Source organism: Gavialis gangeticus, unplaced genomic scaffold, assembly GCF_001723915.1.
Source record: "Gavialis gangeticus isolate Ggan-Ray unplaced genomic scaffold, GavGan_comp1, whole genome shotgun sequence".
NCBI classification, from domain to species: Eukaryota; Metazoa; Chordata; order Crocodylia; family Gavialidae; genus Gavialis; species Gavialis gangeticus.
The window spans coordinates 205,733,780-205,746,113 of NW_017728992.1; positions in this window are offsets into that span (position 1 = coordinate 205,733,780).

The window sequence follows — 12,334 nt, forward strand, 5'->3', positions numbered from 1 at the left end:
GGATTCGCACTAAGCCATGCTCTGGGGTATATTTGTCAGTGATCTGGGAAGGAGAACAAGCAAGAACATGACAAATGTGTGGCTCAGACAAGTTCATTTAGTTTACTCATAGTTATAAACCAGCGAGGTGAGTGGGCAGCACAATGGCTAACGAGCGGAAGTATATTGAGGAGAGAAGGGCCATGTGCAATGAAAAGAAGGAATCATTGGAAAACCTCACAGCATACAACATAGTGTGGAAGCCGTGGGCTAAAATATCCCTCTGTATAAAACGCATCTATCGTAGCTTTCTACACACATGCTTAAGTCTGAAGCAATTGCGCAAAGCCAAATGTGCTTAAATACTTTGCTGCCTTGAAGCCTGTGTAGCTACAGTAAAAAAAACAAGAAAGGCATGCCTTTAAAAATGAAAAGCAAACAAGCAGATGAGCCTTTGCTGACTATAAACTGAAGTTGTTAAATTATTCTCTACTCCGAGCTGTGAAAGACAATTGCAGCTGGCAAACTTCACCAGGCAAAAGTATGGAAAGTCACACTTGTGATTGTCCTGGAATAAAAATTCTCATTAATTTACAGTTAATCTGAAAATTTAGCAATAACGAGCTGAGTCTTAAAAACTGGACCATTATGTTCTCTCACAGCTGGAGGAGCAATTTAGTAACCAGGTTTTATTGACGTTTTTAGGGTGGCATTTTCCTTTATATATCTAGTGTTAAGAGATGATCCTAATTTAATGTATCTTTAACTTTTTGTGTTCAAGGAAACTTCAAGAGTTTTATCTGCTCGGGTATAAAGAAAACAGGTGGTGGCATGTGGCTTTTGGAAAGCACGAGGGGATAGAGAGGATGAAGGACAACAAGCGAAGGGGGAACAGTGGGGAAGGGATTGATTCCCTTTTCTAATGAAAAGTCGGAGGAAATTGCCAGCGCGATTCTATCCCTGAAGGCCTCCAAACTCTTTCCTGGGTATAATTTTCAGCTCAGCTCCGTGGGCATCTCAGTGCACATCACTACGAGGAACACTAACTATGCAAAGCAGCATTTATCGGCACATCGGTGCTGGAGCGATGCAACGCTTCATGGTCCTTAGGCAACTGCTCTGTGGGGAGGCTGGGGAAACTGGACCCTATTGCCTTTCTCACAGCTCATTTCTCACTCCCCATAGGAGGGAGAAGTTAGTTTTTGGCTTGTGTAGCAACTCCAGGGATATCCAGGTCCCCCCTCCTCCAGTGATGGCGTCTGTGCAGTGTACTGATTATACAGCACTTCTCGAGTTCTCCGTTAACAACTTCCCCCTACCTCGCTGGCCTCTTTTTTAGCAACTTTCTTGTGGTTTCTCGTCATCACAAGGGAGTATCGGGCAGGTGTCATGGGCACTGGAAACATGAGCGCTTGGTAGCAGGAACTGTGGGTTTGTAGAGCCTGGGGATGAAAATGGGGTTATCACCATTTCAGTGCAGGATTGAGCCTTTCATCAAACGTGATCCGCATTGCTGCAGGCCGCTTGGGGCACACCCATACTAGTGACAACCTGTCCTCGTTGGGACAACCTCAAGGCTTTGCCACCCACCTGCCCTTGCTTGTGTGCTCCAGACCCAGAAACACATCCACCACGGTGCAGCGGGGGTATCCTCTGCAGATGCTCTCCACACCTTGGTCTCCAAAACTTCTTGGACGGACCCTGGAGAAGCCTCGTGGGCATGTTTTGAGGGTTGGGGTGTGTGCACAGGGAGTATTCGAAGACCACATTTGAAAAACCTCGAGCGGGTCCCGGTGAGGACTGATGTGACACAGCACCCGCCACGGTGAAAGGCCCCAAGCCCTTTGCCAGCTCCTTCACTGCTGCGATGCAGCTGAATGATTTGGCCCCATGGAAAACTGAGCCTACACCCCCACTATTGGGGGTACGGTGTCCTCAGCTGGATGCATCTCTATTCGATAGGGAATGGGTGAAATCCTGAGCCTAGTGACACTGTTTCCAGCAACCCTGCCATGTACTCCTTGTGCCCCCCAGACCTCTTTATCTAGGGGACAGATTTCATCCCAGTCTGCCAACCCTCTCCCCTACACCTCAGCCACAGGATAATGGTTGCTCATCAGCATCCTCACCCATCCACCCAGCCTTCCTGGCCTCCTTCTCTAGCTCTTGTGCGGCGAGCCGGGGAGGCTTCCCAGGGGTCTGCTCCGAGCACCGGGCCGCTGCAACGGAAAGGCTTTGCACAGAGTCTAGACAGTCCCTGAACTGCATTTAAGAAGCATCGTGCTCCAGTTCAGCTCCATTAATCTTCGAGGCTCCAGCCCTGTGTGGCGCATGCTCCTCCGCCCAGCTCCCAGTGAATTACAGCATCGGTGACAATGATGTGAATCCTTGGCAGTCTGCTCCGTTCCCTTCAGGTCTCCAGCCCTCCGGGGGAGGCCTGTGCCGTGTGATCAATGCCTTAGGGACTGCTGCCCTCCCCAGCACAGCGTACGTTAGCAGGGTGTGCAACACTAGCTATGGGAGAGCCATGCAAACTGTGTGGCTTGCTGGAGGCAGTATTGTCTTGTTTGCAAGCGCATCCCCTTTCTCAGTCTTTCGATATCCATTGGCTTATTGCTTTTACTTACAAAGCACATGTCTTGGATGTGGAATGGGGGCCTGGGGCAGGAAAACCTCACAGTGCCCAATTTATGTTCGTGTGTTGGTCTTAGGGCCCTAAGCAGATTTGCTTGACATACTTCGTCTGACAGTTTTTTGATGAAAAATCCCCCCTCCCCCCGATAGTAGTAGTGCAAAATAACTTTTCTTCCTTCTTTTCTTCCTTCCTTTCTTTTTTTCCTAGTATTCCAGCTTGGATAAGAGCATACAAATACTTGACAGTACAGATAGGTGCTCTGTTTCTCTTTTTCCTTTTTTGTTTTCCAGTGTCAAAAAACAAAAGAAAAAAAAAGAGGAAAGATTTTTTAAAAAGTGTGGGAGAGGGAACAGAAAAGGTTGAAAAGGAGGCGTAAGGTATAAATAAGGAAGGACAAGGAAGGAAAAAAGGATGCTATTTTTTTTTGGTCAAAGAAACAAGAATTTCCCATTAAAAACAGTCAAATAAATGAAAACAGCAACAACATTGCACATGTTTGATGAGCTTTAGTCTACGCAATTGTTGCTCTCCCCTTCCTATTCCTTGGGATACCTTTTTGCAGTCAGATCAGAGTTGGTAAGTCAGAACGTGCTGTTGATGCTCAGTGTAAATCAGCCTCTGCTCAGTCTTCTGCCTCTTCCCTCAGCTATCTGTCGGCTGGGATCATGTTCCCCGAAGCCCTGCTCTCCCAAGCATTAAGCTTGGGAAATGTTTCCCATCGCTCATTTTTTCCAGCCCTTGGTCCTTATCACTCGATGACTCCCAGGCAGCTCCAACCGGGCCTTGCAAGCCCGGAGATGACCAGAGTTAGGAGGAAGCGAGAAATCATTCAAAGACATCAAGTCTGTACTCCCCAGGGCCCTTGACAGCACTGCTAAGAGGTATGACCATCCAGCCTTTTGTCCTTGTTCTGTCTTGCTCTGGCCTTCAGTGCCCAAATTTTTCTCCCAGGGAAAAGAAATCAAGTAATCTCTGTCTTCTTCCTGATACACTGAAAAGATTGATCTCGGCTAGTCTTTCACTGCAAGGCATTTTCTTGAACTTTTTCTATGGCTTTTTTCTGTCCCTTGTCCTGGTTTTCACCATCATTTTTAGGACAGGGAAGCCAGGACTGTGTGCAGTGTTTCAGGAGCCTTCTCCCCAGCGCGGCTTGAATCATCCCCTTGCTTCGACATGCTGCTCCCCCAGTTAGAAACTTAAGGACTTCTTGCAATAGCAGTTTGCATTGCAGCTCCTGTTCAGTTGCTTGTGCAACCTCCCCTGGGCCCGGTTCAGAGTTGCGGTCTTCCAAGATACAGTCCCCTGGCTTCCAAAAGAGGATCAGACAAATTCATAGAGGACAGGCTAACTGAGACAGATGAAGCAGAACAACAATCATGAGGTGTATCATCCAATATCCCTCAAGTGATGATGGGAGATCTGATGGGATGAATCACTCTAGACATGGCCTGTTCCCTTACCCTTTAAAGCCTCGGTGAAGACAGGGCACCGAGTATGATGGACCATTGGTCTGGGCCAATACGCCACTGCTTATGTCCTTATTATATAGGCATAGCCTGCATGCCTTGCTCCTGTACCCATGCCTTTGCTGGGTCGCAGTGCACTTTGTTTGAATGGACTCAGCTTCCCACACAATTGTTCTGCCCTTATCTTTATTTACCACTCTGCCCATCTTTGCAAGAGACAAGTCTGACTAGAAGTGATTTTATATTGACTTGCAGATCACCGGTGAAAACACTGAGTAGTATCCAGCTGCGTAGCACTGCCTCCCAACTTGCACCACAAGCCTCTCCCTTTGATTATGTTTTCCCATTGACGACGCCTTTTTGAGATCTGTCACTTAGCCAGCTCCTAATGCACTTCACGTGTGCTTTATTGATATCACATAGTGCTAATTTTTAAATCAGAATGTCGTGAAGGGCTAAATGAGGTGCTTTAAAAAGTCTGTTACCTCCTTTCACCCAACTTACCATCTCTTCAAAGAACGAAACTGGTTTTGTTTGACCAGACTAAACCACGTTGACAAGTCTTAATTACAGTCCCATCCTTTACTTCTCCAGCAGCTAATTCCTGCATCAGATTTTCCATTGTTTTACTCAGGAATGATGTCAAGCTAAGAAGATGATGGCCACTACCACGTGCCCCTTTTGCATACAGATGCAGCAATAGCTCTCGTTCAGTCTTTTGGAAATGCTGGACTGCTGGGTACAAATTACCAGCCTGCTGGTTTAAAATGTGTAACTCTAGCAGACGTTGCTTAACATGCTACTTGATTAGTGTTGGACTGGAGTGTACTTCATAATCCTGGTGCGATATGAGAACATCATCATGCTTCTTCCAATTCAGAACAGAAACAATTATTGCACACTAATGACTTTTCTGCATTATTAATAACAGCTTTACAATCTTCTTGTCCTGGGTCTATACCAATATCTCTCATTCCCAAATACTTAAAAATCCCCTTATTCTGCTGGGCCCTGCCAGCCATGGGGGCCTGGTGGTCTTTAGCTTTCCTTCTCAACAATCTACCTCTCATAACTCATTATTTATATTGATTGACATCTGTTTACCCATTTTCCATTTGCTATACATATTGGTTTTGAATGTCTAATTGCCACCTCCACTTTGCAGGCTATGCACCCTTTTGAGCACCTGGTACCCATAGATGCAAGCAGCATGCCATCGTTACACCCCACCCTGAGGTCGTTTAGCTAAATGCGGGGGTTATGATGCAGCATTTCACCCCAAGCTGAATCTCATTTGGTTGTTTTCTGCTTTGTGTTAATGATCCCATATGGTTTTGACACCTATTCCCAATTTGCCCTGTTCATTAAGATACTCCTGATGCCTTCTTCCTCATAATTAACGAGGATGGCAAAATAGTCCGATCTGACACAGCTCTGCACTGCAATACTACTGGCATTTCTCTGCTGCTCAGTCCATTCATTATGGGATACGGAGGGTCTTGTAATCAAGGCACTGGGCTCGGTCTGGATATGTGCTATTCGTTCCCTTTTCTCCTGCTTATGTCCTGGGTGAGCCTGCACAAGTTCTTTCATTTCGCTGAGTTTCTATTTTGCTCTTGCAAAACGCAGCTGATGGGTTCACCTCTCCCTCACAGAGGTGTCGGGAGAACAAGCGTATTCCAGCTTGGGAGTTGTCCGCATCTATACGGGATGTAAGTATTTAGCAAAATAAATCACTCTTTGCGTTCGTTTCCAGCCTAGTGTGCCAGCCTGAGACAGTATTAATTAAGAATGTGGATGTCATCTTGTACGGGGCTGTTTCAAATGCTTTACCACAAGCAGCAATATTAAATCTACAGCTTTCCCTTCACCCACTAATTTTGTAATTCTGTCAAAAAAACAGCAATTTTGCTTGGCAGGAGGGTTTTTTTCTCTCCCTTTGTAGCCCTCCTGCTGCCTATTACTCATGGCTCTGTAATGCTTGTTAAAGTGCTTTTTTTTCCCCGTTGTTAATTAATTTTGTTTCTGTGCATGCGGCTCTGATTAAAGATGCTGGGTTGACTGACGCTCTCTGTCTGGCTACAGAATAATCACAGCACGGGCAAACTTTCTCCTTTCCTGGGGGTTGTCGAGAAAATGCTGCACAAGTGTTTGTCTGGGATGGTTTAGGAATAATGCCTCCTGCCAGGGGAGGATGAGATGACCCTTGAGGATGCTTCGAGCCCAATCATACTGTTACTCAACCCTTCATCAGCAAGCTTCACCTTCGAGGTGGAGGCTTGAGTCAGCTCCTACATTGTCTTTGTCCGGACTGTCAGCAATACGGCCGGTGAGTAGCTACTATGGAGACGTCTTCAGTGATGTGGAAACCCTTGGCCACTGCAAGCTGCATTGAGATTTGACAGGTCATTTAATTCCCACCTGCCTTGAGACGATAATCACTTCTGCTCACCACGAACTGGCAGTGGATGTGAACTGGTCACGTCAGTGTGAAATACTCCTTACCCCAGTGCCAGACTCTCAGCTGTTCAGCCCCAGTTCCTCGTTCCTAATGCCCCTGGGCACTAGGCACCTAAATACCTTGGAGGATCTTGTACTTCGCCTGTCCTTATAAAGAGAATTGCCGCATGAAATGCTTCAGCGACGCTTGCACTGAAGCCGTTCTGTGGTTGGACCAGATGGGAGAATTGTGACATAAGGGATGGACAGTCACAGTTTTGGGAATCCATCATTATTTGCTGGCAACATTTCCTCCTCAAGATATTTTGGGCCCCGTTCCCATGTATATTTGCAGCGTAAAAGTACCTCTCTTCTCATCACTGCATAAAGCGGCACTGCCTGTTTTCCATTCCAGTCTGCCCAGGCAGCCCCGAAGCAAATTTCTCATTTTACTGGGGGGGTTTGGCTGGAGAGCTGGGGAAGTGAAAAGATTGAGGTGCCTTGTGATTTGGCACATTCACTCTATGACGGGAGAGGGGTGGGTGGGTGCTCCTATTTAGATCTGTGATGGGTAATCACTGCTCATGAGACCATGGCCTGATGCTCTGAGCAAGGCCAAATGATACAGACCTCAGTGTGGATCTTGTGTCTGGGGGTCTCAAGACCTACACAGGAAAGGCCCCTTTGAGTCAAGCATCTATGGAGCTGTGCAGCTGGTGGCTGCTGAGTCCAGTTAGATACGGCGAGCAAGGCCAGGACCTTGCACCTGCCATTGTTGGAATATCAAGTGGAGCTGGAGGCAGAGGGACCAGTGTCAATCAGGCCGATCCATATGCCTGATTTTGGTCCTGTTTTGCAACCAGAACTTCATGCAACATTCAAGAGGAGCCTGGACAGTCACCTTGCTGGGGTCCCCTGACCCCCCTTGTCTTTCCTGCCTGGTGCAGGGGGCTGGGCTGATGATCTTGCAAGGTCCCTTCCAGCCCCTGACAATCTATGCAAGCAGCCATTTGTCTAAGACTGAGGCTCAGGGTGGGAGAAACCTGGGAGCCTTGTGCACCCAACTCCTAATCCCGACTTCATCTTTTTTTCCCCTAAAATCAGTCCTTTTCCAGTCTGTGGCTTGACCTCGGTGCTTACTGAGAGATCCCCACAGAAAATAAAGCAAGCTTGTCTGAGCAGACCGGGTCTTTACAGCACTTCAGAGAGTTTTTATTGCCACATGGACTGGAGGAGCAAGGGAAAGAGAAATGCCCTGGGAGACAAAGACCCTCTCGCCACTGCCTACCAGATGTCCCCTGCACAGGAGAGATGCTCTGATGTGTAAAAACTGAAGCCAATCTGCTGCGGCAGATAAAGAAATAAATAAAGGCGGCAAAGAGGGACAGATAAGAGAAATATATTGCCTGTGAGTCGCTCCTCGAGTGAGAGGAGCCGCTCAGGCTGTATTTCATCGTTCCCCATGAAGGTACCAGGGAAAGAAATCAGACTCAGCATTTAAATGAAAACCTTGGCAACATCCCTAGGGACTGGAGCGACCCTGTCTATGTCAGGACTAGTCCTGAATGCTTAAAGGAAGTATCTACAGAAGCAGGTCAGATGTAGAGAGAGCCAGCCCCTCTTGTACCCACCCAGGCACAAGCGGTCATAGGGTTGGCGATATCCTGGGTTCAAGTCCTGCCTCTGCTATGGGTAGCATGGGAGAGTTATTTAAGGTCTCCCCCTATAAAATGAGGAGAACAACTCTGCCCTATTATTAAAACTGGGGGACTAAATACTTTAAAGATTGTGAAGAGCCCATATTCTGTAGCAAGGGACATCTGAGGTAGGCAGAAGTGTCCATGTGAAAACTTTGGTAGTAGTGTTGGTGTAGCTGGTCTAGGGAATATGTGAGAAGCAGGGTTTCTTTGGCAATATTAAAACCTTCTGAAAAAAACTCCCTTGAATAGTATTGTACATGGCATTTGCTGGATCCCAGGATACCCAGGCCATAATTCACCCAGGCACTCAAGCCTGATTTTAACTTTTGGCACGTGTGTAATGCCGTGAAGGCCAGAGAGGTTTGTCACGTACTTCAATGCATTGCCGAATCAAAGACTTCGCGTTCAGGTAAAGCCAGGACCTTCTCCATCTGTCCTAAAGGGGATCAGTTCTGGAAACACAGCACACTCTTTGCTGGGGTTTTTAGTTGATTTTTGTTGAGCGACAACAGCAGAAAGTACCAACAGTGCATCCCACACCTTTGTGTACTCCCACCCTGGCCCTGACCACGCAAACCCCTGCTTTCCCTTGGCAACGGCCTCCCACAGGGATAGCACTGAAGGCATTTTATTTTCCCAGGAGACAGCCAAGCTCCACTTGCACTTGATCACCTTGCCCCAGTTATTTCAGAAGTTGAGAACTTCAGGTTATCTTCCCGGAGACTTTCAAACTGAGCCGTGCAGAAGTGTCATTTAATTAACAACTTGCCACCATCAGCAAGAGTTAGTTTTTAGCACAGCCCCATTCATTCTAGAATTGGATATTTCTGTTACAAATAAGGTGGCCGTGAGCGTGATGTACAGCACTTGTAAATTTTGGCTGGTCATAATTTTTAGTATTCTTTGAAAATCAATTCTGAGTGCTCTTCGTCTACTCCCCCCGCCCCCCGGGTCTCCCAACTGTTCAGATTGAGATCATGGAGCCTGTAAGGTTTTTAATCCATTACATGAATAGTTTCAATTATCATCCTGCATGTGTTTTATGCTCCTTAATTTTTTTTACTGCAATTCCACTCCTTTCCCTCCCCACCCTGCAGGACTTTTCAAATATATAACCATTTCCACTGCAAGTTAAATAGGAAAGCATGTCACTCAGGAAAATTTCTATGCAAACCCAAATCTGTGCAAACCCAACTGCTCCAGCTGCCTCTGTTCACATCCCTCCATCTATCTTCCCCATCCACCCTTCTGTCTGGATTTGACGGCTCCTATCTGCATGCAGGGGGTGTGGGAGGCTGCAGGTGGAAGGGAGGGGGTGGACAAGCACTGCTCCACCCTATCTGCTTTTCCACAACATGAGACCAGCGATGCGTAGGGCATGGTAATTAATGGCAGTAAATCAAGAGAAGTCAGTTTGATGCACAGAATGCTTATTACCCACTCTCCCTTTTTTCCCCCCTTTTTTGGCAGGATTAATATTCATACATATGTAGATGGGCACAAGCAGGAGGAGGAAAACTTTTCGGTAAGGCTGCATGAAATTGGAAGTGGTTATTTATACAGTGGTTAGATCCGCAGCTGAGATCCGGGTTGCGTTGTGTCGGATGGATAGTACGAAACAGCCCCTGCTTGCAAAAAAATAGTATAATCGAAACAGGTCAGATAAGAAAGCACGGTATCCTCCTCCTACAGACTGGAAAAGGAGGCATAGTGAAATTAAGCAACTTGCTCAAGTTTATGTCGTGATTCAATAAAGGCAGGTATGTGTGAATAAGAGCAACTTGTTTGGATTGTGGAGCAGCATGCAACCTCTGCAGACCCTGTCTGGCACCAGCTTCCTAACTCCTTAGCTAGCTGCTCCCTGAGGGACCGTCTCCCTATTTCCAGTTCCTTCCAGCTCTTCTCAGGGAGCCTTTCTAAATGACAGTGTCTTTCACTACATCTTCCCCTTCAACAATAAGTGCAAGAATCAGTTACCACAAAGATCAATGAACGCCTATCTGCAGGGGAGACGGTACTAGCAACTCGCGGTGGAGTGAGCCTTTAGCACTCACTTTCCTATTTCCCCTTGTCTTCAACTCTTTTATGAGTCTTTCAAGATGTTTCACTTTCCTCCCTGACCAGCCACATATCAGATCCAGTTTCTGATTTGTTTTTTTGCAGGATGCTTTTCCTCCAAGTCTTGATAGATTTGAATCTTTATACTGGGATCTGACTTGCTTGCATTTGTGGCAGCTGTGCTTCCGCACATAGCACCACGTCCATTAGCTACACAGAGCTGAGGCGAATTTCCTTTTTCTGCAGGAGGGTATTAACATTTGTGTCCATAGGTACATTTCTGCCCGTAAGGACACGGTTACCTCTCATGCTCTGCAACAACTGGTTCCTTCCTAAGAAGACTGTGCAGATTTGGGCTGCGGTGGCCACGGGGATGAATGTTGCATTGTCTTATACTGCAAGCACACACTGAACTAGATTCAATTTCTGACAAACAGCCAGACCTCAAATTGGCACCACCTCCCCAGGTACCAGGACGGATGGGAGTTTGTATGCTCTCTTCTTATATTGGATGCTGGCAAAGCATCTCCCCTGCACTGGTGTATTTGTTTCTGAATAGACAGTTACCATCACATTTGCTGAACGCACTTTTGGTCTCAATTTTAATTTTCTATGTCCACGTGCTGATAAAACACCAACCTGTGCTCCAGTGTCCAGTGTAAAGGAAAGCATTGCTCCTTGCACTTTCACTGACACAAGCTAGTCCCTCTTGTTGATTTTCCCTGATTCTACCTGCTGCTTCTGCGATGCTCTCAGCTGTATTCATGTCAGGTTTCTGTGTTTGGGATTGGCGTCTGCTGGCCACCTGGTTCCTTTTGTTACAGGTCAAAGAAAGCTTTCCAAATTCAGCACAACGTCCAGGGCCAGGATGTCTTCTACACTTGCTATGCTATTTATGACTCTTCTTGCCCATGGAAAATTCCACCGAGGTGGCTATTTTTTGGCCACATCCTTTCATGCTGACTGTACAGATGACCTCTTTTGGTGCATTCAGCTCTGCAGCCTGGGCCTTCAGAGTTTCTGCTGCCCTGCACATGTGGATAGTCTTTGTTTGGGGAGGGGGGGCAGACAAGCCTGGCTCATGCAAAAGGCTTTCTTGTAATACAGTGTTTGCACTGTCACAGATAATCCTATTTTTAATCAGAGATTTTTGTCAAGTTCTCAAAGCACAGTTCTTACTCAGTCTCTTTAGTTCAGTAACATAATGATCTGTATTTTGTCCTGTTGTTTGCACCTAAAAAAAATCTTCATCTTTCAAGGGTCTCTTTTTTTTTTGGCATGCAGCATTCCTCACATTTAGACAGTATTTGACTTAATTTCAAATGTTGCAAAGGCAAAGATGTTAGAAGCAGTCAGGGCTTCCTTCCCCACAATCTGGGAGAAGACTGAGGATTAGACTTTGACTTCTGAGGCCATATAGTGACCACTGGATTCAGTAAATATAGGCCTGCACACATTAGAACAGGGGTTGGTGATGTTTTTGGGTTAAGTGCCAAAAAACTGGGCAAACTGGACCTTGAAGATGTTGGCTTGGCAGGGGCAAATGATGGGGGAGCCATGAGGGGCTCGATCCTTGCTGTGGCAGTGCAGCCATGGCCCCTTCCCTGAGGCAATGAGCTGGGCTCCATTTCTGGACCTCGACTGAGCTGCTTGCAGGCTTGCGGCTGCCTGCTCCAAGCAGCCTGGGCAGGCCCCTGCTGCCTGCTAAGAGCCCAGGCTGCTTGCAGCAGGAAGCTGTAAGCCTGCAAGTAGCTGCATTGGGGTCTGGAGCTCTATTTCAAGGCTTATATCTCGATTGTAAACTCTCTGGGACTGGAGTGCATGGCTGGGTCTTCAAAAGAAAGATGCTAATCTTTCAGAGAATTATTAAGGCAACTGCACATTATGTTAAAAACCACCATAGCAATGAGGAAATCATGTGCACTAATAATTCCAAAGACTTTGAGACTTTCTGCCTCTGTGTACAAGAGTATCATCAGCCGAGGTCAGGAAAAAACACTTTCAGCAAGCGTATAACAATGTCTTTTGTGCTGGTGCATCCATCGTCCATCATCTAG